The sequence below is a fragment of the Stegostoma tigrinum genome, chromosome 4 (assembly GCF_030684315.1).
Source record: "Stegostoma tigrinum isolate sSteTig4 chromosome 4, sSteTig4.hap1, whole genome shotgun sequence".
Classification (NCBI taxonomy): Eukaryota; Metazoa; Chordata; class Chondrichthyes; order Orectolobiformes; family Stegostomatidae; genus Stegostoma; species Stegostoma tigrinum.
Window position 1 is genome coordinate 52,712,248 of NC_081357.1, and position 25,808 is coordinate 52,738,055.

Genomic DNA, 25,808 nt, shown 5'->3' on the forward strand with positions numbered 1-25,808 from the left:
GTGAGGTGATGCAATCTTCTCTGGGTGTTTCGGGTTTAGTCATTAGAAGGCGACATCTACACTTGCCACAACAGATTGGGGGCTTGTGTTTCAATTTAAATTTTGAGAGGGGTTTGACCTCCCCTTCCTAACAGTTTCAGGCATGAGTTATAAAGAAAGGTTGGATAGCTGGGATGTTTTTCATTGGAGTCTATGAGGTTGAGAGGCGATCTTACAGAAGTTTAAAAAATAATGAGAGATTGGTAAAGTTAACGGCAGCTGTCTTCTCCCTAAGATGGGGCATTTCAAGATGGTGGATGCATATTTAAGGTGAGGGAACAGAGGTTTAAAAAAGACAGAAGGCGTAGTTTATTTTTACACAGAGGTTGGTTCGAGTTTGGAACGAACATCCAGAGGAAGCAGTGGATGCTTGTACAATTATAATGTTAAAAAGACTCTTGGATAGATACATGAAAAGGAAAGATAAGGACCAGGAGCAGGCAGGTGGGACTAGTTTAGTGTGCGATTATGGTCAACATGGACCGGTTGGGCTGAAGGGTCTGTTTCTATGCTGTATGACTGTATGACTCTTTGCTTCCCAGACCTTGCCAAATGGTTACATCAGTGCCCAAGGATGGGAACCCAATTCTCCCACATCAGTCTTTCAGCCATATTTTCATTTCTCATCTGATTTGTCCAATGCTAATTTGTATGTGGCTCAGATAATAATCCTAATATTATTACCTTCTGAGGTTCCACTTTTTAAGCTGATGCCCAACTCCTCATACTCACTGATGAAGGGTAGATGGGTACAAATTTGGAGTAATTTTGTATGCAGAATGTTCTGCGGCATGGTGTATGGGACATAACAAGCAGTTTAGGTAAGGAGTTTGTTGAGATGCACCATTATAAGGAAACAGTTTGTGCAGCCAAGGTAGTTTTATTGCACATCTATAAAAGGGAATGATCAGCAATTAAAATAATGTTCAGAGATTATGGGAATTGATCTGGATAGTCACGCAAGTATTAGTCATAAGGGAAGACTTCGGTGCTAGAAGTAAATGGTAGGGACAGATAGGCCCTGAAGATAACATGGAAATGAAACCCTTGTTGAAATTAGAGAACTCAGCACCTCTCAAGAAATTAAGCTGCATCTTGGTCTTACAGTATATGGAGTCATAGAGCATGGAAACAGATCCTTTGGTCCAACTTGTCCATACTGATGAAGTCTCATTTGCCTGTGTTTGGTCCCTCTAAGCCTTTCCTTTCCTGCCTGTTAAATGTTGTATCTGTACCTGCATCTATGATTTCATATAGCAGTTCATATGTCCCAAAATTGCCAAGCATTCACCCATTATTTGTGATTGAGGGCACCTGATCATTCATGATCTGGATGAATGGCAAAATAAGTTCAAAGAACTGAAGGTTTATTCCTTCTCCTCTTTCCTATTTATGAAAATTATGTGCAAGTAAGTGTATGGCTATTCATTCTCTGGATAGGGCAATCATGTTCAAGGCCAGCATTCATTGTCTGATGGCCTGAGCAGATGGTGGGAAGACCGCTTTCTTTTTTCTAACTGACTATTCTAAGCCATTTCTACAGGGTAGTTAAGAATCAGCATATTGGAAGGGTCTGCAGTCACAAGTAGGCCAATTCAGAGGAGGACAGGAGGTTTCCATCTCCAAAGAACAGTAAGCCAGATTTTTTAATGGCAATTAAGGTGATTTTGTTAACTCATCATAAAGACAAATTAATTAATCGTTTACCCTATTGCTATTTCTATGATTTAGCTCTGATGTCTGTCTACAAAATACACATTTGTTCTCTAAAACTGCCCAATGGTAAAATAGTTGCCTGGTAGAATGGTTTCCCTTGTGGCTGTCAGCTAGCTTAACTGCATCTCTCATGAATGCTTTGTATATTTTTTTTCTAGAATGTCTACCATAGGACAAGCTGACATAGACCAGCAAGCAGACACAGATGACAATGCCACAAAGTCTAAACTACAAACTCTGCTAAATAAAGCTGAACTCACGAGAAACAATCTAAAAGAACTAGGAGCAGGAGTAGCCATTTAGCTCTTCAGTCCTGTTCTGCTGTTCAATTAAATCATGGCTGATCTGACTGTGGCCTCTAGTTTCTTGTTAGCCGCAATCTACCCAGTGTTTGTGGCATGAACCCAATAAGAGATATGACAGAGGAGGAAACTCAGTCACAAGAATGGTACAAAATTAATAAGAAAGGTTGGATAGACTGCTGGCACTTAAAGCTGGCAAGAAACCAGAACCAGATGAGAAAGCCAAGGGTTTTGAAGGAAGTGAAAAGGGAAATTTGTGGGACGCTGGCCATTATCTCTCAGTCTTCCCTCAACTTTTGGGAGGTGCCAGAAAAATGCACAATGGCAAATATTATAGCCCTGTTCAAGAAAGGTTGCAACAATGAGTCCAGCAATTAGAGACCTAACTTCAGTGGTGGGGAAGCTTCTTGAAACAATTATTCAAGACATAATTAGTAGTTACATGGAAAAAGGTGGGTTGATTAGGAAGAGTCAACATGGATTTTTCAAAGGGGAAACAGTATTTAAATAATTTGCTGGAGTTTTTTGAAGAGTTAACAGAAAGGCCCGATGAGGATAACACTATTAATGTGACGTACATAGACTTCCAAAGGGCGTTTGATACAGTGTCATACAACAGACAGGTGAGGTAAAGTTATAGGTCATGGAATAAAAGAGCCAGCAGCAATGTGGGTAAAAAATTGGCTGAGTGATAAGTAGCAGTGTAATGACCAATGAATATCTTTCAGCCTGGAGGAAGGCTTGGGGTGGAGTTTCGCAGGGTCGATATTGTGTGATAGTACTGCCTCTTTAAAGAGAGATTTATTCTGTGCAGTTTCTCTTTTAGAGAGGTGTTGCCATAGTGGTTATGGAATGTCTGCTTAAGAAGCAGTGGGTCAACAGCTTTGAGCTCTCTGTTGTTTTTCAATTAGATCAAAGAAGCATGAGTGGGTAGAGTCAGGCTCACACAAATCCATGGTTTTAATTTTAGGGGTTTGGAGTTGAATTGATAGACGCAGTTCTGTTTCTGCTGCTTATGAAGAGCTGTTTTTGAAAAAAGAAGAGAGTATTGGTAATAATGTAAGGAAAACATAAATCCATTAAGTTTCATGCAGATCAGGGAAACCCAGGTTTGATTCTCTCTTTACATTGCATTTGCTACCATCATCAATGTGACAGTGATACCTTAGGTTCAGTGCCTAAGACCTAGAAAGGGTAACGTTTACATTTCCTGTTCACTATGCATTATCTGTTTTAACCTCTTAAAAAGCACCTGATTCTTCTTAATGGTCTCAAGAAAATAGACTGTAAATTGAAAGGATAAGTTAAAAAGGATAGGGGTGGCACGGTGGCTCAGTGGTTAGCATTGCAGCCTCACAGCGCCAGGGACCCGGGTTCGATTCCAGCCTCGGGCGACTGTCTGTGCGGAGTTGCACATTCTCCCCGTGTCTGTGTGGGTTTCCTTCAGGTGTCCCGGTTTCCTCCCACAGTCCAAAGATGTACAGGCTAGGTGAATTGGCCATGCTAAATTGTCTGTAGTGTTCAGGGGTGTGTGGGTTATAGGGGAATGGGTCTGGGTGGGATGTTTCAAGCGGCGGTGTGGACTTGTTGGACCGAAAGGCCTGTTTCCACACTGTAGGGAATCTAATCTAATCTAATCTTAAAAAAATTATTTGCTGTACTTATAAACTAAACTTTGGTGATTATTGTACTTGGACACCCAGATCCCTTCGCATCTCAGAGCTGTGTAATCCCTCACCATTTAGATAATATGCTTTTATTTTTCTTCCAAAGTGGAAAATTTCACACTTTCCTATAACAAGACTAACACCATAAAGCTAACATGAAACAAAATAATTAAAATAAATACTTAAAGCACATAACCATAGTTAAAAGAAGTATAAATTTAGATGGAGAGTAGGAACTGCCGATGCTGGAGAGTCTGAGATAAAACAGTGCGAAGCTGGATGAACACAACAGGCCAAGTAGCATCAGAGGAGCAGGAAAGCTGACGTTTCAGGTCGAGATCCTTCTTCAGAAATGGGGGAGGGGAAGGGGATTCTGAAATAAATAGGAAGACAGGGGGAGGTGAATAGAAGATGGATAAAGAAGATAGGTGGAGAGGAGATACTCAGGTCAAAGAGGCGGGGTTGCAGCCAGTGAAGGTGAATGTAGATGGGGAGTTAGGGAGAGGATAAGTCGGTCCAGGGAGGATGGACAGGTCAAGGGGGTTGGATGAGGTTAGTGGGTCGGAGATGGGAGTGGGGCTTGAGGTGGGAGGAATAGTTAGGGAGGTGGGCACTAGCTGGGCTGGTTTTGGCATGTTGTCAGGGAGGGGACATTTTGAAGCTGGTGAAATCCACATTAATACCGGTGGGCTGCAGAGTTCCCAAGCGAAATATGAAATGCTGTTCCTGCATCTTTTGGGTGGTGTCATTGTGGCAATGCAGGATTGTTTGTTGTGAACAGAGCGTAGGTATTCCGCAAAGGGGACCACTTTGCGGAACACCTACACTCAGTTCACAACAAACAACTACAGTTGCAAACCATTTCAACTAACCCCCACCACTCCTCGGATATCATATCCATCCTGGACCTCCCGCATTGCCACAATGATGCCATCTGAAAGATGCAGGAACAGCATCTCATATTTCGCTTAGGAACCCTGTATCCCAAGGGTATCAATGTGGACTTCACAAGCTTCAAAATCTCCCCTCCCCTGACCGCATCCCTAAACCATCCCAGCTAGTCTCTGCCTCCCTAACCATTCCTCCCACCTCAAACCCCACCCCCCATCTCGTATCCACGAACCTCATCCCGCCTCTTCGACCTGTCCATCCTCCCTGGACCAACCTATCCCCTCCCTAACTCCCCACCTACATTCACCCTCACTGGCTCTAACCCCACCTCTTTGATCTGTCTATCTTCTCTCACCCTATCTTCTCCTTTATCCATCTTTTGTCTGCCTCCCCCTCTCTCCCTATTTATTTCAGAATCCCCTTCCCCTCCCCCATTTCTGAAGTAGAGTCTCGAGCCAAAACGTCAGCTTTCCTGCTCCTCTGATGCTGCTTGGTCTGCTGTGTTCATCCATCTTCACATCTGTATTCTATAAATTTAGATGCATATTCTTCGAGCATTCAATAACCACAGTAAGTGCTACAATATATAGAAATTATTCTAAGTAATTAAAGTATATAAACTAAATTGCATAAGCAGCATTTTGAATTTTTGTTGGTGATGAGAAAGAGGCAAGTATGAAGTCTACTTTCTTCAGTGCCTGCATCCCTCCCACTAACTCTGGCGACCAGCAACAGACAAGTGCATTATTTATTACAAAAATCCTTCACGTGGAACAGAAATATCTACCTGGGGCACAACTAGTGCTTCCTCTGCTGTGCCAGTCCTTCATTGTAGCTCTTTCCTACGTTCACCCACCTTCTGACCCTAAAATTGAATGAGCAGTGTTTGAAGAAGAACTCATCATAGAGCCGTTTCCAGCACCAGCAGCTGACACCCAATACGCTAATGGAGCCCACCACCTAATTTCCATTCATTCTTCAGCCTAGCTTCAGTGATCTTTGGTTTGCACTGCATGAGTGGTTGACTTGAGGGTAGGCCTGGATCAAAATCTAGTCTTCAACCTCTGATCTCTGAATATTCAGAATGGTGTCCAATTCTATTTTTCAGGAAGGCAACATCAGGAATTTGTAAATGAGGATGCAGCCGTGTCATTGAATTATTTGCCTAATTTTATCAGTGTTTACCCAGCCTTGGTGCTGCTTTGGGTTCTTGTCCAGATGCAGCGAGTAACAGAGTCAGGGACCAAGCTGTTCAAAGTGGGATTTAGCAGATCCTATTAAAATATTAAGAAGATTTTTTTAAAAAGCTATATCAACATTTTTCATTTTTAATTTATATTTTGTTGAGGCAAAGGCATAGAGTTATTGTCACAGTGTATTTCAGATAGAAATCGGTAATAAGAAACTAAAAACACTGGGGACACTCAGCAGGTGAGGCAGCAGTTGTTGAGAGAAACAGATTCAATGTTTTAGATCTTGATGACCAAAGGTACTTTGACATTGAACAAAGAACATAGAACATAGAGCATTACAGCACAGTACAGGCCCTTCGGCCCTCGATGTTGTGCCGATCTGTCATACCAATCTGAAGCCCATCTAACCTACACTATTCCATGTATGTCCATACGCTTATCCAATGACGACTTAAATGTACCTAAAGTTGGCAAATCTACTACCGTTGCAGGCAAAGTGTTCCATACCCTTACTACTCTCTGAGTAAAGAAACTACCTCTGACATCTGTCCTATATCTTTCACCCCTCAATCGAAAGCTATGCCCCCTCATGCTCACCGTCACCATCCTAGGAAAAAGGCTCTCCCTATCCACCCTATCTAACCCTCCGATTATTTTATATGTCTCAATTAAGTCACCTCTCAACCTTTTTCTCTCTAATGAAAACAGCCTCAAGTCCCTCAGCCTTTCCTCGTAAGACCTTCCCTCCATACCAGGCAACATCCTAGTAAATCTCCTCTGCACCCTTTCCAAAGCTTCCATATCCTTCTTATAATGCGGTGACCAGAACTGTATGCAATACTCCAAGTGTGGCCGCACCGGAGTTTTGTACAGCTGCAGCATAGCGTCATGGTTCTGGAACTCGATCCCTCTATTAATAAAAGCTAAAACACTGTATGCCTTCTTAACAGCCCTGTCAACCTGGGTGGCAACTTTCAAGGATCGGTGTACATGGACACCGAGATCTCTCTGCTCATCTACACTACCAAAAATCTTACCATTAGCCCTGTACTTTGCCTTCCGGTTACTCCTTCCAAACTGCATCACCTCACACTTGTCAGCATTAAACTCCATTTGCCACCTCTCAGCCCAGATCTGCAGCTTATATATGTCTCTCTGTAACCTACAACATCCTTCGTCAGTATCCACAACTCCACCGACCTTACTGTCGTCTGCAAATTTACTAACCCATCCTTCTACGCGCTCATCCAGGTCATTTATAAAAATGACGAACAGCAGTGGACCCAACACCGACCCTTGCGGTACACCACTAGTAACTGGTCTCCAGGATGAACATTTCCCATCAACTACCACCCTCTGTCTTCTTTCAGCAAGCCAATTTCCGATCCAAACTGCTATGTCTCCCACAATCCCATTCCTCCGCATTTTGTACAATAGCCTACTGTGGGGAACCTTATTGAACGCCTTGCTGAAATCCATATACACCACATCAACCAGTTTACTCTCATCTACCTGTTTGGCCACCTTCTCAAAGAACTCAATAAGGTTTGTGAGGCACGACCTACCCTTCACAAAACCGTGCTGACTATCCCTAATCAATTTATTCTTTTCTAGATGATTATAAATCCTTTCTCTTATAACCTTTACCAACACTTTACCAACAACTGAAGTAAGGCTCACTGGTCTATAATTACCAGGGTTGTCTCTACTCCCCTTCTTGAACAGAGGAACCATATTTGCTATCCTCCAGTCTTCTGGTACTATTCCTGTAGACAATGATGTGTTAAAGGTCAATGCCAAAGGCACGGCAATCTCCTCCCTGGCTTCCCAGAGGATCCTAGGATAAATCCCATCCGGCCCAGGGGACTTATCTATTCTTCGCACTCTATAGGATTTCTAATACCTATTCCTTATGAACCTCAATCCCACCTTGTCTAGTAGCCTGTATCTCAGTATTCTCCTCGACAACATTGTCGTTTTCTAGAGTGAATACTGTCAAAAAATATTCATTTAGTGCTTCCCCTATCTCCTCTGACTCCACACACAACTTCCCACTCTATCCTTGATTTGCCCTAATCTTACTCTCGTCATTCTTTTATTCCTTAAATACCTATAGAAAGCCTTAGGGTTTACCCTGATCCTATCCGCCAACAATTTCTCATGTCTCCTCCTGGCTCTTCTGCGCTCTCTCTTTAGGTCTTTCCTGGATACCTTGTAACCCTCAAGCACCCTAACTGAGCGTTCACATCTCATCCTAACATAAGCCTTCTTCTTCCTCTTGACCAGAGATTCCACCTCCTTCGTAAACCACGGCTCCCGCACTCTACAGCTTCCTCCCTGCCTGACAGGCACATACTTATCTAGGACACACAAGAGCTTTTCCTTGAATAAGCTCCACATTTCTAATGTGCCCATCCACTGCAGTTTCCTTCCCCATCCTATGCTCCCTAAATCTTGCCTAATCTCATCGTAATTGCCTTTCCCCCAGCTATAACTCTTGCCCAGTGGTACACACCTATCCCTTTCCAAAGTACATATAACAACATACAATGTATCAGAGATACATTTGATTTGATCATCAACTTCAGAGACATTGAGAGAGAGACAACATGTGCACATGGCAGCAGCATCGCTTCTTGTCGGTGTGAAGCCCATGGGCAACTGGAATATCCCAGAGAATTGGCTTAATTGGCCAATAAGTACTACGTGTGAGGAACAGGATGTTACTAACCAGCTGAAGACACTGTACTTAAGAGTCAATTTTTGTGCATCTGGGAGCCATGAACTTCACTCACTGGCCAGCATTTGTTGCTCATCCCTTGCTGCGATGGCTTGGTAAGCTGTTTCAAAGAACAGTTGAAAGTCAACCACTTTGCTGTGGGTCTAGTGTCACATGTCAGCCAAACCAACTGACGATGACAGATTTCCTTCCCTGAAGGACATTAGTGAGCCAGATAGGTTTTTCCAACTATCCCGGTCATCAGTTGATACTTAATTCCAGATTTTTTTTAAAAACACAATCCAATTCCATCATCTACCATGGCAGGATTCAAACTCAGGTCCCCAGAACATTAGCTGAGTTTCTGGATTAATAGTCTCGTGATAATACCACTAGGCTATCACCTCCCCACATGAATGAGCGACAGTGAGGCTTTCATCCTCTCAAACCAGCTTGAAAGTTTCAGCAAGATCATGGCTAATCTGATTGTGGCCTCAAAGCTACATTCCTGCCTATTCCTGATACCCTTTCACAAGAATTTCTCAACAAGAACTTCAAGAAATCTGATTCCACCATCTTTTCAAGAACAGCTCCAAAGATTCTTAATACTCAGTGAAAAAACATTCACCTCATACCCATTTTGTGAGTCACCCCGATTCTTCAACTGTGTCTCCTAGTTTTAAATTCTCCCATAAATGGAAACATCCTCTCCACATTTACCCTGTCAACACCACACAAGGTCTTTTAGGTTTCAATCAGGTGACCTCTTACTATTCTGAACTCCAGCAAATCCAAGCCTCGTCTGTCCAGCCTTTCCTCATTAGACAACCCATTCATTCCAGGTGTTTTTGTGATAAACCCTCTCTGAGCTCATTCCATCACATCTACTTCCTCCCTTAAATGAGGTGATGAGTCCTGAATATGGTATTCTGCATGTTGACTCATGCATGCACTGAATAACTGAAGCATAATCTTACTTTTTGAGTTGAATTCCCCTTGGGGAGGGGTATGTTGATATTTTTGGACTGCAAAGTGAGACGTTATTTCTTTATTTTTCTGCCTTTGTGTTCTATGTTTGGTTTATTCTCTGTGATTTAAGAGAGCGCTGGAGAGTGGCAACACTGTACAACGCATTTCGCTGTATCATGTAAAAAAATACACGTGAAATAAGTAAATATATAAGTAATATAAATAAGGAAGTGCTTGGGTGTTTTGAAAAGCATTAAGGTAGACAAGTCCCCAGGACCTGATGGGTAGGGGAATGGCAGATGGAATTAAATCCAGACAAATGCAAGGTGATGCAATTTGGGAGCTCAAATGCAGGAGGGAGGTATACAGTGATTGGCAGAACCCTTAGTGGTATCAATAAACAGGTCCACGGTTTCCTGAAAGTGGCAACATAAATGGATAAGGTAGTCAAGAAGGCATATGGCATGCTTGCCTTCATCATTCAGGGGCACACAGTATAAAAACTAGCAAGCCATGTTGCAGTCGTACACAACTTCAGTTAGGCCACATTTGGAGCAATGCATGCAATTCTGCTCACCACACTACCAGTGGGATGTGGAAGCTTTGGAGAGGTTACAGAAACAATTTACCAGGATGCTGCCTGGATTACAGGGTATTAGATATGATGAGAGATTGGACAAACTTAATTTGTTTTCACTTGAATGTCAAAGGATGAGGTGCAGTCTGATAGAAGGTCACAAAATTATGAGAGGTATGAATAGAATGGACCCTCGGAGTCTTTTTTACCAGGGTAGAAATGTCAAATACTAGGTGACACAGGTTTAAGGTAAAAGAGGTTACATTTAAAGGAGACATGAGAGGCAATTTTTGTTTTCACACAGAGGATGGCAAGTGCATGGAATGTGCTACCAGAGGAAATGGTGGAGGCAGATACATTAGCAATGTTTAAGAGGTATCTTGACAGATTTATAAATGCGCAATGGGGGTTATGGACAAAAATATTTTAGTTTAGAAAGGCATTGTGTGTCAGCACAATCTTGGTGAGTCAAAGGGCCTGTTCCTGTATTGTACAATTTTTTATTCTTTGTCCTCTTATCTATGATAGATATGCAAGCCATAGAGAGAGTGTGATGGAGTTTCACCAGATTAATACTTATTATGGCAGGATTGCCTTATGAGAAGAGATTGATGATGCTGGGTATGTATTCGCTACAGTGACTTCATTAAAGCTTACACAATTCTTTCAGGTTGAGTATAGATGAGATATTTAACTGGCTGGTCAATCTAAAACCAAGAGACAGAACGTAAAAATAAAGGGCAGACCATGTAAGACTAAGACAAGGAAGAACTCGCCTCTCAGATGGTGGTGAACCTTTGGCATTCTGTACCACAGAAGCCTGTGGAAATTCAATCATTGCACATGTTCAAGACAGAAATTGATGGATTCCTGGAGTCTAGTGATATTAAGGCAAATGGAGATAATACAGAAAAGTGATGCTGAGGTAGTTGATCAACCATGGTCTAATTGAATAGCCAAAAAGTCTTGATGAGCTCAATTCTATTCTTTTTACTCTGTTCCTCAAACAAATGTTAGTCAGCTAAATTACAATATTGAAACTACAACAAACACCTCAAAGAGGAGTAGGACTAATGTTTCTGTAAATATTGTCACTGAAGTTTGCTTCTGTTTTACACCCAGGTAAAAGGTTTCAGGTATGCCATCTTTAACTTCTGATTTTCAGATCCAACTATTTGAGACAGTAGTTGAAATGAATAAAACAGTTAAAAATTCACTTATGCTGAGACGGAAAACCACTAATATCTTATGGTCTGAATAGGTGAGACCTGTGGAGAGATATTTTAAAAAATGGTAGCAGCAGTGACAGCCAAAATTCGACAAGGTCAGCAGTGACTAAAAATGTGTGGTAGCAGCAGGAAGTACAAAAATAGAATGAGATTGGCCGCAAGCATAAAAGATCCCCAGCAGAGTCAGAACAAATAGGGAAGTGTGGGAAGTGCACAGGCTCACCAATCATGCTCAAAATAAATTAACACAGTGTCAGAGTAAAACAGATGAATAGGCAACCATGAAGCTGGAAGAACACAGCAAGCCAGACAGCATCTGGAGGAAAGGAGAAGTCAATAATTGAGATATTACCCATCAGCAGGACTGGATGTGGGGGTAGTGGGAGCTGCAGATAAAGAGGATAGAGGAGCGGGGGTGGTGGAATGGTGGACACTGGGAGGGTATTGGTACAACCTGGTTGGTCGATGAGAGGGATGAATCTGGTTGGTGGCTGGTGGAAGAGAGGGTCAGAGGTGGAATGGAAGGGCAGAGGCGGGGCTGGAAAGGGAGCCAAGGAATGGTTGGTAAGGTTATTTGAAATTGGGAGAACTCAAATGTCAAGTTCTCTGGGCTGTAGGATGTCCAGACGGAAGATAAGGTGTAGTTCCTCAAATTTGCATTCCGAATTATTGCGACACTCGAGGAAGCTGAGGATAGACATGTCAGAGGGTGTTTCCAGGTGTGGGGCAGGGGGTGGTTTTGAAATGGGCGGTGACCAGGAGGTTAGGCTGGCCGTTACGCAGCAGGCAGAGATGCTCAGTGAAATGGTCACCTAGTCTATGTTTGGTCTCAGCGATGTAGGGAAGACCATGTCAGAAGCACCAGATGCAATAGATTAAGTTGGAGGAGATGCAGGATAAGCTCTGTCTCATCTGGAAGGGCTGTTTAGGTTCCCTGGAGGGAGGTGAGGGAGGTGGTGTGTGGGCAGGTGTTGCATCTTCACAGTTACAGGGGAATGTACCGAGTAGGTTGGGGTGGTTGATGGGGAGTGTGGCACAAACAAAGAAGTGGTGAAGGGAACAGTCATCGCGGAAGGCAGATAGGGATGGGGAGGGCAAGATGTTTTGGATGGTGGGGTCTAACTGGAGTTGGCAGTGTTTGAGGACAATACTTTGGATGCTGAGGCTGGTGGGGTGAAAAGTAAGGAAAGAGCCGCCCTGTCTTTATTATGTTTGAAGGGAGGTGAATGGTTTAGAGTTGTGGAGCGGGTAATAGAAGAAGTGTGGTGGAGGGTATGATCTCAGAGGAAAAAAAACATTGCTTGAAAAAGGGGGACATTCATGTGCTTGTGTATGGAACATCTCCTCGTCAGAGTGGATGTAATGGAGACTGAGGAATTGGGAAAACAAGATGGAGTTTTTGCTGGATACAAGGTGGGAGGAGATATAGTCTAGGTAGTTATTGGAGTCTATGGGTTTATAGTAAATGTCGGTCCATAAACTGCCACCAGAACTGGGAACAGACAGGTCAAGAAAGGGGAGAGAGGTGTCAGAGATAGACCAAGGGAATTTGAGGGTGGGGTGGAAGTTGGTAGTGAAGTCAGTGAACTGCTCCATGTCAGACTGGGTGCAGGATGCAGCACTGATGTAGTCATTGATGTAACGGTGAAAGAGCTGCGGAGCAGAATTGGTGTAAGTACTGAAGTGGGATTGTTCGACATAACCGATGAACAGACAGGCATGGCTGGGGCCAATGTGAGCGCCCATGACAATCCCCTGGATTTGAAGAAAGCAGGAAGGGAAGTTGAAGGAAAAGTTTTTGTGGGTGAGGACTAGTTCGGCTAGGTGGAGGATGGTATCGGTTGGGAATGGCTGGATGGGTCTGTTGGAGAAGAATAAACTGAGGGTGTGTAGGCCATCCTTGTGAGATATGGGATGTTTAGGGATGTACATCGATATAAAGATGAAGCGCTGGGCGCCAGGGAACTGTAAGTTTCCAAGGAGGTGGACAGCACGTTTTGCGACCTGGATATAGGTGGGGAGGGCCTGGACCGAGGAGAAGAGAATGGAATCAAGGTAGGAAGAGTTGGATTCGGTGGGACGGGTGCATGCAGAGACGATGGGTTGGCTGAGGTCGTTGGAATTGTGGACCTTGGGGACCAGGTAGAACTGGGCAGTGCGGGACTTGGGGACTATAAGGCTGGAGGCGATGGAGGGAAGGTTACCGGAAGTGATGAGGTCATGGACAGTGTGGAAGACGGTGGTTTGGTGGGCCAAGGTGGGGTTGTGGTCAAGGGGGAGATAGGACATGGTGTCGGAGAGTTGGCAATCGGCCTCTGAGACATTGAGGTCCATCCTCCAGACCACCACTGCCCCACCATTGTCAGTGGGTTTGATGGTGAAATGGAGATTGGTGTAGAGAGAGTGGAGTGCTGCACATATGGAGGGGGAGAGATTGGAATGGGTGAGGGGGGTAGAGAAAATCCGGTAACGTTCCCTCCATTGCCTCCAGCCTTATAGTCCCCAAGCCCCGTACTGCCCGGTTCTACCTGCTCTCCCAGATCCACCGGCCCAACTACCCCAGCCAACCCATCGTCTCAACATGCTCTTGCCCCACTGAATCCATATCTTCCTACCTTGTCTCCATTCTCTGCCCGTTGGTCTAGGTACTCCCCAGCTACATCTGGGACACAAACCACACCCTCTACCTCTTTGGATACTTCCAGTTCCCTTTACTATGAATGTACAATTCCTAAATACGTCCATACCACACAAGGATGGCCTATAGGCCCTCAGTTTTTTCCTCTCCAACAGACCCATCCAGCCATCCCCAACCCCTACCCACACCCTCCTCTGCATCGCTGAACTAGTGCTCAATAAATTTTCCTTCAATTCTTCCCACTTTCTTCAAATCCAAGGGGTAACCTTGAGCAATCACATGGGCCCCAGCAATGCCTGTCTGCCTTGGTTAGGTCGAACAGTCCCGCTTCAGTACTTATACAGGTGCCGTTCCCCAACTCTTCCACCATCACATCAACCCTGCCATTACATCAATGACTCGATCAGTACAGCACTCTGCACCTGGCTGAACTAGAGAAGTCAACTGACTTCACTAACAACTTCCGCTTCACCCTCAAATTCACTTGGTCTATCTCAGACACCTCCCTCGCTCCCTTTCCTTGACCTTTCCATTTCCGTTCCTAGCGACACTTTACAGACCAATATTTTCTTTAAACCCACAAACTCTCATAACTACCTAGACTATACCTTCACCCACCCTAGTCCTGCAAAAACTCCATCCTGCCTTCCCAAATCCTCCGTCTCTGTCGCATCTGCTCGGAGGAGGAGATGTTCCACTCCCAAGCATCCCGAATGTTCACCTTTCTCAAATAATGCTCTTTTTCCCCCTGTGTCATCCAGACAGGCTCCACCCCACCCCCTCCATTCCCTGCTCCACAGATCTTAGCCACCCACCTCTCTTCAAACATACTAAAGATAGGGTCACCCTTTCCTCACAACATGAGCCTCCACATCCAACGTATCATTCCCAAAAACTTTCGCCAACTCCAATTAGACCCTACCACCTACTCTGCTATTCACAAGGACCATTCCCTTCACCACTTCTTTGTTTGTGCCACACTCCTCACCAACCACTTCAAATCGCCGCCCCCCACCCCCACCCTGGTATCTTCCCCTGTAATTGTAAAAGATGCAACACCCACCCACACACCACCACCCTCATCTCCATTCTGGGCCCTAAACAGTCCTCCCTGGTGATACAAAGTTTCACCTGCATCTGCTCCAACCTAGTCTATTGCATCTGATACTCCCAAAGTGGTCTTCTTGACATCGGTGAGACCAAACGTAGACTAGATGATCGTTTCACTGGGCATCTCCAACTGACTCGTAATGGCCAAGCTAACCTCCTGGTCGCCACCCATTTCAACACCCCCACCCCACCCCCCAAATCCCCCTCTGATATGTCCATCCTTGGCCTCCTCCAGTTTCGCAGCAACTCAGACACAAATTTGAAGAGCAACGCCTTACCTTCCGTCTGGGCACATGACAGCCCAGAGGACTTAACACTGAATTCAATTTCAAATAACCTTCCCACCCACTCCCCGGCTTCCCTCCCAGCCCCACCTCCTCCCTACCATTCCACCTACTGACCCTGCCTTCCAGGCACCAACTGGATTCAGCCCTTCCATTGACCAATCAGGTCATACCTACTACTGGTGTCCACCTATCACCAGCATTCTGCTGCCATCCCTCCCTCCCCCGCTTTATCTGCAGCTCCCCCCCAACCCCACATCCAGTCTTGAAGAAGGGTAATACCGGAAACGTTGGCTGTTCCTTTCCTCCAGATGCTGCCTGGTTTGCTGTGCTCTTCCAGCCTCCTGTTTGTCCAGCAACTGCAGTCTTTCTTTGTCTGTAAAATAAATGAGTAATTAGTCAATGAATACTTGTCCTCCTCTTTCTTGAAATGCCAAGCTACAAAATTACAAATTTCAATTGTGTGATTCTGACAACAAGCATATGAATAAATGTATAAGAACAGAGCAGATAGAGAGGCACTAATTTTCTGCAGCTGTAGGTTTATCTTGCATGGGGGAGATAAAAATATTGTAAGGAAAATTTTAGTTTACCTAAAGTTCTGACTACAATTATGAATAATTATTGAGTAAAACTTAAGCTTGAAATCAATACATCAAATTAAACTCATTAAAGATGGAAAGGCAAATGATGTGTGGCAGCTATAGCTTTGGAGATGTGTAGACACTATCACAATCCACAGTCAGTGTCTGCAGCTCAGATGAGTTAAAACCTGGGCTTTAAGTACTGCAGTACGACAGGGAGGAAAAAGGATTATCTGCAGAATTTGTTCCTCCAGGCTGTCACAACTCTTTGGTTAAGTACTTCTGATACTGTCTATGGTAAGGGGCAGATAAGTGTGATATAAAGCCCAATGGCAGAAAGGGTGAGCTTTGAAATTGCCTAACGGGTACACACGGTACCAACAACATTGGGAGGTCTAAAAATGAAATCATGAGCAGCTATGAGCTGAATTAAAAGCACAGATTAATTTGCTTTAGATGACTTTAGATTATTTTAGGCACATTAGAACAGAGTAGACAAGATCAGGGAGTTGAATGAGAAGGTCAAAGAGCAGTGAGGAGGGAATGGTTTTTGATTCCTAGGATACTGGTGACAGTATCGAGGATGAGAGAACTGATCCATTGGGACAGTCTTTACCCCCTTTCAGTTTACCTGGCCTGGTGCGCTAGCACATCAAATATCTATGGCATAGAGTGGACTTTGTCAAAACGTTTTCAGTTGGGGTTGGGTTGACGTTTCATGTGAATGCATTTTTGGAATGTTAAAGAGAAAGGAAAGAATAATAGTGAAGGATAATGGCATTGGGAATAGGAATTAGAGAATGACTAGAAAGGACAAAGTCTTCAAATAGAAACATGTAGCACTAAATCAGGTCAGAATTGGAGAATTGACCTATCCCCTCCCTACCTCCCCACCTATACTCTCTCCACCTATCTTCTTTACTCTCCATCTTCGGTCCGCCTCCCCCTCTCTCCCTATTTATTCCAGTTCCCTCTCCCCATCCCCCTCTCTGATGAAGGGTCTAGGCCCGAAACGTCAGCTTTTGTGCTCCTGAGATGCTGCTTGGCCTGCTGTGTTCATCCAGCCTCACATTTTATTATCTCAGAATTGGAGAAAATGTCTTTAAACTAACAGAGAGGGTGGAAGGATAAAGGTCCATCCGAAGGGAGATTCGCAGATTCAAAGACAGAGTTTGAGATAGTGGAAATGTTTCTTTGAATAGATCACATGTACAATCCTCTGTGCAATTTTATTCTCCCATATGTTGTTCTCTCACAGGTAATTAAGAAAGCAAACAGTATAGGTGGATTCCAAAATAAATAGAGAGAGGAGGGGTAGGGCTGAGGAAGGTAGGTGAGATGGTGATAGGTGAGCGCAGGTAGGCAGTGATGGGGATTGGTCAGTAAGGTAGAAGGAGCAGATAGGTGACCTGCACTCACCCATCACAATCCCACCTCTCTTCCCCAGCCTCACCCCTCCTCTCTCTATTTATTTCAGAGCTCCCTTCTCCATCCCCCATTTGTGAAGAAGGGTCCTGGCCCGAAATGTCAACTTTCCTGCTCCTCTGATGCAGCCTGGCCTGCTGTGTTTCTCCAGCTCCACACTGTGTTATCTCTGACTCCAGCATCGGCAGTTCTTCCTACCTCTGAGGTGGGTTGGTGTACAAGAATAAAAAATGTTTTTCAATATTTGTATGAGGCTACGATGAGATCACACCTAGAATAATGTGTGCAGTTAGCCTCCATTTCAATAACGGCTATGTTTGCATTGAAGGCATTTTAGTGGAATTTCACTAGACTGCTCCCTAGAATGAGGAGATTTTCCTACTATGAGAAGCTATCTAAATTAGGCTTATTTTCTCAGGAATTTTGAAGAATGAGATGAGATCTCATTGAAACATTCAAAAAATGAAGGGGGTTGACAAGGCACATACAGACATGATATTTCTCTTACCTGTAATTTGGAGTAAGGAACACAGTTTCAGAATAAGTGGTCAGAGGAATAAGAGGGAGGGGTTCAGATTTTTGGGACATTGGGACCGGTTCTGGGGAAGGTGGGACTATTAAAAATTGAACGGTCTACACGTGGGCTGGATTGGAGCCAATGTCCTTAGGGGTGCTTTTGCTAACGCTGTTGGGGAGGGTTTAAACTAATGTGGCAGGGAGATGGGAACCAAATATTGGGCAGGTTACTGGACAGAAAGGAGGTAGTAACTAAAGCCTGTAGGGAACGAGATAATGAAGACAGCGTGACTAATGGGAAGAGTAGGCGGGGAGCAGATGATGAACACTAAGGGACAGGTGGTCTGAGGTGCATTTGTTTTAATGCGATAAGTGCAGTAGATAAGGCAGATGAACTTAGGGCTTCGGTCGGCACCTGGGAGTATGATGTTATTGCTATTACTGAGACTTGGTTGAGGTAAGGGCATGATTGGAAACTAGATGTCCCAGGATATCGATGCTTCAGGCGGGATAGAGAGGGAGGTAAAAGGGGTGGAGGAGTTGTATTATTGGTCAAAGACGATTCACAGCAGTATTGAAGAAGCCACTATGCAGGACTTGAGCATTGAGGCAATATGGGCAGAACTCAGAAATAGGAAGGGTGCAGTAACAATGTTGGGGCTGTACTACAGGCCTCCCAACAGCGAGCGTGAGATAGAGGTACAAATATGTAACCAGATTATGGAAAGGTGTAGGAGCAATAGGGTGGTGGTGATGGGAGATTTTAATTTTCCCAACATTGACTGGGATTCACTTAGTGTTGGGGATCAAGATGGAGCAGAATTCGTAAGGAGCATCTAGGAGGGTTTTCTAGAGCAGTATGTATGTAGTCCAACTAGTGAAGAGGCCGTACTGGACCTGGTGTTGGGGAATGAGCCCAGCCAGGTGGTTGAAATTACAGTGGGGGACTACTTTGGAAATAGTGACCACAATTTGATGAGTTTTGAAATACTCATGGACAAAGATCAGAGTGGTCTTAAAGGAAGAGTTCTAAACTGGGGGAAGGCCAACTATACCAAAATTCGGCAGGACCTGGGGAATGTAAATTAGGAGAAACTGTTTGAAGGTAAATCCACATTTGATATGTGGGAGGCTTTTAAGGAGAGGTTGATTAGCGTGCAGGAGAGACATGTTCCTGTGAAAATGAGGGATAGAAATGACAAGACTAGGGAACCATGGATGACAGGTGAAATTGTGAGACTAGCTAAGAGAAAAAAAGAAGCATGCATAAGATCTAGGTGACTGAAGACAGATGAAGCTTTGGAAAAATTTTGGGAATATAGGGTGAATCTGAAACAAGGAATTAAGCGGGCTAAAAGGGGACATGAGATATCTTTAGCAAACACAGTAAAGGAAAATCCCAAAGCCTTTTATTCATATATAAAGAGCAAGAGGGTAACTAGAGAAAGGATTGGCCCACTTAAGGACAAAGAAGGAAAGTTATGCGTTGAGTCAGAGAAAATGGGTGACATTCTTAACGGGTACTTTGCATCGGTATTCACCAAGGAGAGGGATATGAAGGATATTGAGGTTAGGGATAGATGTTTGATTACTCTGGGTCAAGTCGGCGTGAGGAGGGAGGAAGTGTTGGGTATCTGAAAAGGCATTAAGGTGGACAAGTCCCCAGGTCCGGATGTGATCTATCCCAGGTTCCTGAGGGAAGCGAGAGAGGAAATAGCCGGGGCCTTAACAGCTATCTTTGCAGCATCCTTAAACATGGGTGAGGTCCCAGAGGACTGGTGAATTGCTAATGTTGTCCCCTTGTTTAAGAAGGGTAGCAGGGATAATCCAGGTAATTATCGACCAGTTAGCCTGATGTCAGTGGTATGGAAGCTGCTGGAGAAGATACTGAGGGATAGGATCTATTCCCATTTGGAAGAAAATGGGCTTATCAGTGATAGACAACATGGTTTTGTGCAGTGAAGGTCATGTCTTGCCAACTTAACAGAATTCTTTGAGGATGTGACAAAGTTGATTGATGAGGGAAAGACTATAGATGTCATATACATGGACTTCCGTAAGGTGGCTGATAAAGTTCCCCATGGCAGGCTGATGGAGAAAGTGAAGTCGCACAGGGTCCAGGATGTGCTAGCTAGATGGTTAAAAAACTGGTTAGGCAACAGGAGACAGAGAGTAGTACTGGAAGGGGGTTTCTCAAACTGGAGACCTGCAACCAGTGGTGTTCCACAGGGATCTGTGTTGGGACGATTGTTTTTTGTGATATACACAAATGATTTGGAGGAAGGTGTAGGTGGTCTGATTAGCAAGTTTGCAGATAACACTAAGATTGGTGGAGTAGCAGATAGTGAAGGGGACTGTCAGAGATTACAGCAGAATATAGATAGATTGGAGAACTGGGCAGATAAATGGAAGATGGAGTTCAATCCGGGTGAATACGAGGTGATGCATTTTGGAATATCTAATTCATGAGCGAACTAAACAGTAAATGGAAAAGTCCTGGGGAAAATTGATGAACAGAGAGATCTGGCTGTTCAGGTCCAATGTTCCCTGAAGGTGGCAACGCAGCTCAATAGAGTGGTCAAGAAGGCATACGGCATGCTTTCCTTCAACGGACGGTGTATTGAGTACAAGAGTTGGCAGGTCATGTTGCAATTGTATAAGACTTTGATTCGGCCACATTTAGAGTACTGTGTACAGTTCTGGTTGCCACATTACCAAAAGGATGTGGATGCTTTGGAGAGAGTGCAGTGGAGGTTCACCAGAATGTTGCCTGGTATGGAGGGCACTAGCTATGAAGAATGGTTGAGTAGGTTAGGATTATTTTCTTTGGAAAGATGGAGATTGAGGAGGGGAACCTGACTGAGGTCTATAAAATCATGAGGGGTATAGACAAGGTGAATAGCAAGAAGCTTTTTTCTCAGAGTGGGGGACTCAATTACTAGGGATCATGAGTTCAAAGTGAGAGGAGGAAGGTTTAAGGGAGATATGCGTGGAAATTTCTTTACACAGAGGGTGGTGGGTGCCTGGAACGCATTGCCAGCGGAGGTGGTAGACGTGGACAAGATAGCGTCTTTTAAGATGTATCTGAACAGATACACAGATGGGCAGGGAGCAAAGGGGTACAGACCTTGAGAAAATAGAGGACAGGTTTAGACGGAGGATTTCGATTGGTGCAGGCTTGGAGGGCTGAAGGGCCTGTTCCTGTGCTGTAATTTTCTTTGTTCTTTGTAATTATTTAGAACTAAAATGAGGAGAAATTTCTTTACTCAAATAGTTGTGAATCTCTGAAGTTCTTTACCCCAGAAGGTGAACCATCACTCCATATATTTGAAGCTGAGCTTGATTTTGATCTCTTGGGACAAAAAGGAATTTCGGAAGTGGGTTAGCAACCAGTGTTGAAGGTCAAGATCGGACATGCTTGTGCTGAATTGCAGAGCAGGCTCGATAAGCTTTATTGAATTGCAAAGTTGGCGGTATGGTCTGCTCTTGCTTCCCCTTTTTATTCTGGGATATTCCTGAAAAGAGACATGTTGCCAAATCTTTTGTCTTGCGCTCATCAGGACAAGGTAATCAATCAAGCTCATAATGTGAATGCAATTTCCTTTAGGGAAGGAAATTTGCTGTCCTTACCTTGCCTGGCCTACATATGACTCCAGATCCAAGGAAAATAGTTGGCTCTTAACTGACATCAGAAATAGCTTAGTAAGGCATTCATCCATTAGCTGAGTCATTGATGCCCACATCCCATGAATAGAACTTTCCGAAATAGCTTATGTCAGTACAGTAGGACATGTTCTCTGCGAACAAAACTTGTTAAATGTTAAGCACTTTTAACTGGCCCAGAAGCTTGAAGCTCTGCTTTCTCCATGACGATGCAGCGTGGGCCATTTGTTTGTCAGAACATTTAACTAGTCAGTATATATACTCCTGTAATATGAGTTGCTACGCATGTTGTACATGTACCTTGACTTTGACATATTTCACATTTATGTGTTTCTGGTGCCCTGCGTATACAATGTTGTGATAACCCAGTAATCAATCTGACTGGGGTGTACATACACAGAAATCAGTTGCTCTGCTGTAATGTCCATTTTGCAAATTGATCACATATTGCTGTTATAAACTAACCATGAAACAAAGTTAATAAACCCCTGATGAGTGATTGGTTATAAAATAATTATCAGTAACATGTACATATCATGTGAAGTTTGGCATTCTTGTGTTTAGGCTGATGAATGTTCCTTTCAGCAGTATGTAGTTCTGTACTAGCAAGTAGCTGTTCTTAAGGGTCTTTACATTTCGTTGATAGCTGGTGAATAAATATCACAATTTCACATCCTTATAAACACATCCATGTAAAGAACGTCGACAAGGTGCCAATGAGCTGGTGGAACAGCAGGGCCAATAAGTTGTTGAACTCTGGATTGTAGCATTTTACTGCTCATTCGCAGATATCAGAATTGATGTCTAATTTGTGCCATATTTATGAACAGCACTGACAGTCTCACCATTATTAATCCTACAAACTCTAGCTCATAAATGGTAAGATTCGTTCAATTATCTGCTCGGATCCATTTCATTATTGGCTACTGTGCCTTCAACTACCAACCCCTGAACATTACAAATCTGTCTTTATATCTCGCTTTCTCTTTTCATAGCACCTAACTCTTTGGCTAAACTTTTGATTGTTTGCCTAATGTCCTTTTGTGTGGTTCATGTCATATTTTGTTTCATGTCATCCATGTGAAACGGCTTGAGACGTTTTGCTACATTAAAGCTGTTGAATAAAGAAAATGTCATTCTGGTTTGTGAACACCAGCTGATATTGTCTGAGGACAGAGATATGCTACACTCAATATGAAGCACATGGGTTGAGGTTATGTTACATTCTGGATTTTGATTACTGCACAAGCTCAAAACCTGACTTTCCCCATGTTTATGTTGATACAAGTGAATTCTATGTATAAATTGCTGTGAGCATGTGAATGTAACAGCACAGAAAATCAATTACACTCGATTGTAGAGTGTATTATGACTATCTAAATTCATCTTATTTCAGGACCTGTTACAAAGACATACTTCACTAGTAAATTCTGTCATCCCCTACCCCCCACTCTACTCTGTCTTTAGTGCAGCTTTGAAGAGCTAAACTTCCTCTTCGGTTTGGTTAGCAAAAAGTAAATTCACTGAGGTCTAAAGCTATTTGAATACCAAATAACTTGGGACATGTGTTTGTCAGAACGTTAACCCGGTATGAAGTAAATCAGTTAAACTAAACAACCATGTCTTCCAAAACAAAAAAATCACAACATTTTCAAACAAGTAACCGTAATAGTAGTTGGAGAATTGGTCAGATTCGACAGAAACATTATGCATAATACAAATTAAAGCAGTACAAAACCCGAAATACAGATGTTGAATTATGTTCTTGTATTTTTTTCTCAGTTTCTTGGTTGTTCACTAGCTATTTTGAAGTGCTCCCTACCCCCTACATTTGCAGCTTTTGTTACCTTGGATGAAAGCCAGCTTCCCAGTGGCGGGACTCTTAACCTTCTCCACAGCTTTGTTTCAGAATTCATGAAAGAAGTATTTTTGTCATGGCATTCACTGAATTAGAACAACATTAACTCTCAATGTCTTATCCAACAGGATTTTTAAAAAAGATTGATATTTTTACTGTTTTGGGCAATTTCTGACATTTTAATTCTTTTTTCCAAACAGACTTGTTTTTATTAATTATATCAACGTGTTTAAAATTCCATGATAAAAATGATTTCGAATGACAATGAATTACTGTGAACTATTCTTCATGAATGCAAACTCATAAGTTATACCGAAATATTCAAATAATTTGCATTAACTTGCAGGTGACAATTTCCTGTTGAACTACATTTATCAATATGAAATATTAAAATAAAATCCAATTATTATAAATGACTGTGGAATTTTTCAAGTCTACAAAAACTGTGAAATTATTAGGTTACTAATAATAAAACAAATTAAATAAAAGGCTACTAATTTTTAAAATCTAACTCTTACAAGAAAAGAACATCTGACCTAGTCGTTTATTGCCATTATTTGTAGGATAGTAAAGTGGGCAAATTAGAAGGACAGCAGAGAAATGAGAAAGGGGTTCTTGAAATGTATGTTGTTGTAAACAATTTGCTCTCTTTGAAAGTGGAACTGTCTTCAAAGATTTTTTTTATCCCTGTCTACCAAATAAGAAATACACCACGTAAAAACATTGAGTTAGAATGGATATTAGCGATGTAAGCAAATAAAGTTAGACGAAATCAACTTCTCCCTGTTTGATCAAGGAAATAAGGGGAGCAAAGTCCATTGGGAGGATGGAGAAGCTAATTATATAGCAGCCAGAATACAGGATACCTGTGCATTGCGTTTTTTTTTGTGGTAGAAAATAAAATATCATCCAAAGAGAGAGAGAGAGAAAAAGAGAGACAGTGAAAGAGAGAAAATATTAACAAAAGTAGACCATTTGGCCCATCAAGCCCACTGTACCATTCACATGATAATTGGTTGATCTTTTGTCTTAATGCCACACTCCTGCTCTCTCCCCATACCCCTTAACACTTTAGCTTCTAGAAATCTATTTCTTTCTCAAACATACTCAGTGACTTGGCCTCCCCAGCCTTCTGTGGTAGGGAGTTCCACAGTTTCACCACTCTTTGAGTAAAAGAAACTTTTCCTCAGTCCAAAATGGCCGACCCATCTCCTGCAACCATGACCCCATGTTCTGGAAGCTTAGCAGGAGAAACAGCATCAATGCATCAAGTCTATAAGGCCCTCTCCAGTAAGTACAGGCTAAGTTGACCAAATCTCTCCTCATGTAATAAACTACTATCACAGGAACCAATCTGGTGGGCATTCATTGCACTCACTCTAAGGTAAGTATGTCCTTTCTTAGGTAATGAGATCAAAACTGCTCATAATACTCCATGTATGGTCTTGTCAAAGCCCTGTAATGCTGCAAAAAGATGTCCTTGCTCTGTACTCAAACTCCCTTGCAAATGAAGGCCAATATTTGCAATTTTCAGTTAATGATGAACAGGTTTATAAGGTCCCTTTGTACGAGAACATTTCCCACTCTATCACCATTTAGACAATACTCCACCATTCTGTTCTTCCTGTCCACGTTATCCTACATCAGGCATGTATTTGATGACTCACTCATGTTGTCTGAATTGCTTTGAAGTCTCTTTACTCTCATCACACATAATTCCACCTAGTTATATGTCACCAACAGATTTGGAAATATTATATCTGATTCCCTCATCCAAAACACTGGTATATATTGTAAATAGATAGGGCCCAAACGCTGATCTCTGTGGTACCACAATAGTCGTTGACTTCCATTCCAAAAAGGACCTATTTATTCCTTCTCTCTGCTTCCTGTCACCTAACTAATTCTCAGTCCATGCCATTGTCTTACTCCTAAACCCAGCTGCTTTGATTTTCTGCAATAACTTTTTATGCAGGACTTCTATCAAAAGTTTCCAAGTATACCACATCCACTGGTTTTCCCTGACCTATTATACTTGTTATGTCTTCAAAAGGCTCCAGTCAGTTTGTCAAACATTATTTACCTTCCATAAATTCATGATGACTTTGTGTAAACCTATCTGTATTGTCTAGGTGTCCAGTTATACGCTCCTTTACGCATTATCAAAACTAACCCATTATATCTTAGCTAATACATATAGCGCACCACTATGCCTGAAGAAAACCAATTCCCTTTGTATTCATGGTGGAGCAATTTCCAAAGTTTTCACTTTATTGGATTAAGAGAGTCCCTGCTATCACACATGCTGCAAAGAATGGTTGTGATGGAAGCCAAGGTATGATGCAGGAATGGGGTGGTTGCCAGTTAGGCTCACCACCTGTCCGCGTAAAATGTTTCTCCTACAGATTTAAACAAGGCAAACCGGTTA

General features: G+C 42.9%; 3 protein-coding genes across 10 annotated transcripts in view; all 3 read right to left on the reverse strand.

The window, feature by feature from the left end:
• The window catches only part of LOC125452503 (4-galactosyl-N-acetylglucosaminide 3-alpha-L-fucosyltransferase 9-like), a 152,944-nt gene that overhangs the window by 123,545 nt on the left and 3,591 nt on the right, over positions 1-25,808 (reverse strand). Inside the window, exon 1 of one of the 6 annotated variants that reach the window (XM_059645358.1) lies at positions 11,526-11,623. The exons of the other annotated variants lie outside the window; for them this stretch is intronic. The gene's annotated coding sequence lies outside the window, so the exon portion shown is untranslated. Of the gene's footprint in view, positions 1-11,525; positions 11,624-25,808 lie in introns of those variants that run through there. 6 annotated transcript variants of the gene reach the window in all.
• The window catches only part of LOC132205974 (4-galactosyl-N-acetylglucosaminide 3-alpha-L-fucosyltransferase 9-like), a 131,773-nt gene that overhangs the window by 102,417 nt on the left and 3,548 nt on the right, over positions 1-25,808 (reverse strand). The window contains exon 1 of one of the 2 annotated variants that reach the window (XM_048531018.2): positions 15,617-15,632. The exons of the other annotated variant lie outside the window; for it this stretch is intronic. The gene's annotated coding sequence lies outside the window, so the exon portion shown is untranslated. Of the gene's footprint in view, positions 1-15,616; positions 15,633-25,808 lie in introns of those variants that run through there. 2 annotated transcript variants of the gene reach the window in all.
• LOC125452502 (4-galactosyl-N-acetylglucosaminide 3-alpha-L-fucosyltransferase 9-like) overlaps positions 1-25,808 on the reverse strand; it is a 92,448-nt gene that overhangs the window by 63,066 nt on the left and 3,574 nt on the right. The window lies entirely within an intron of this gene.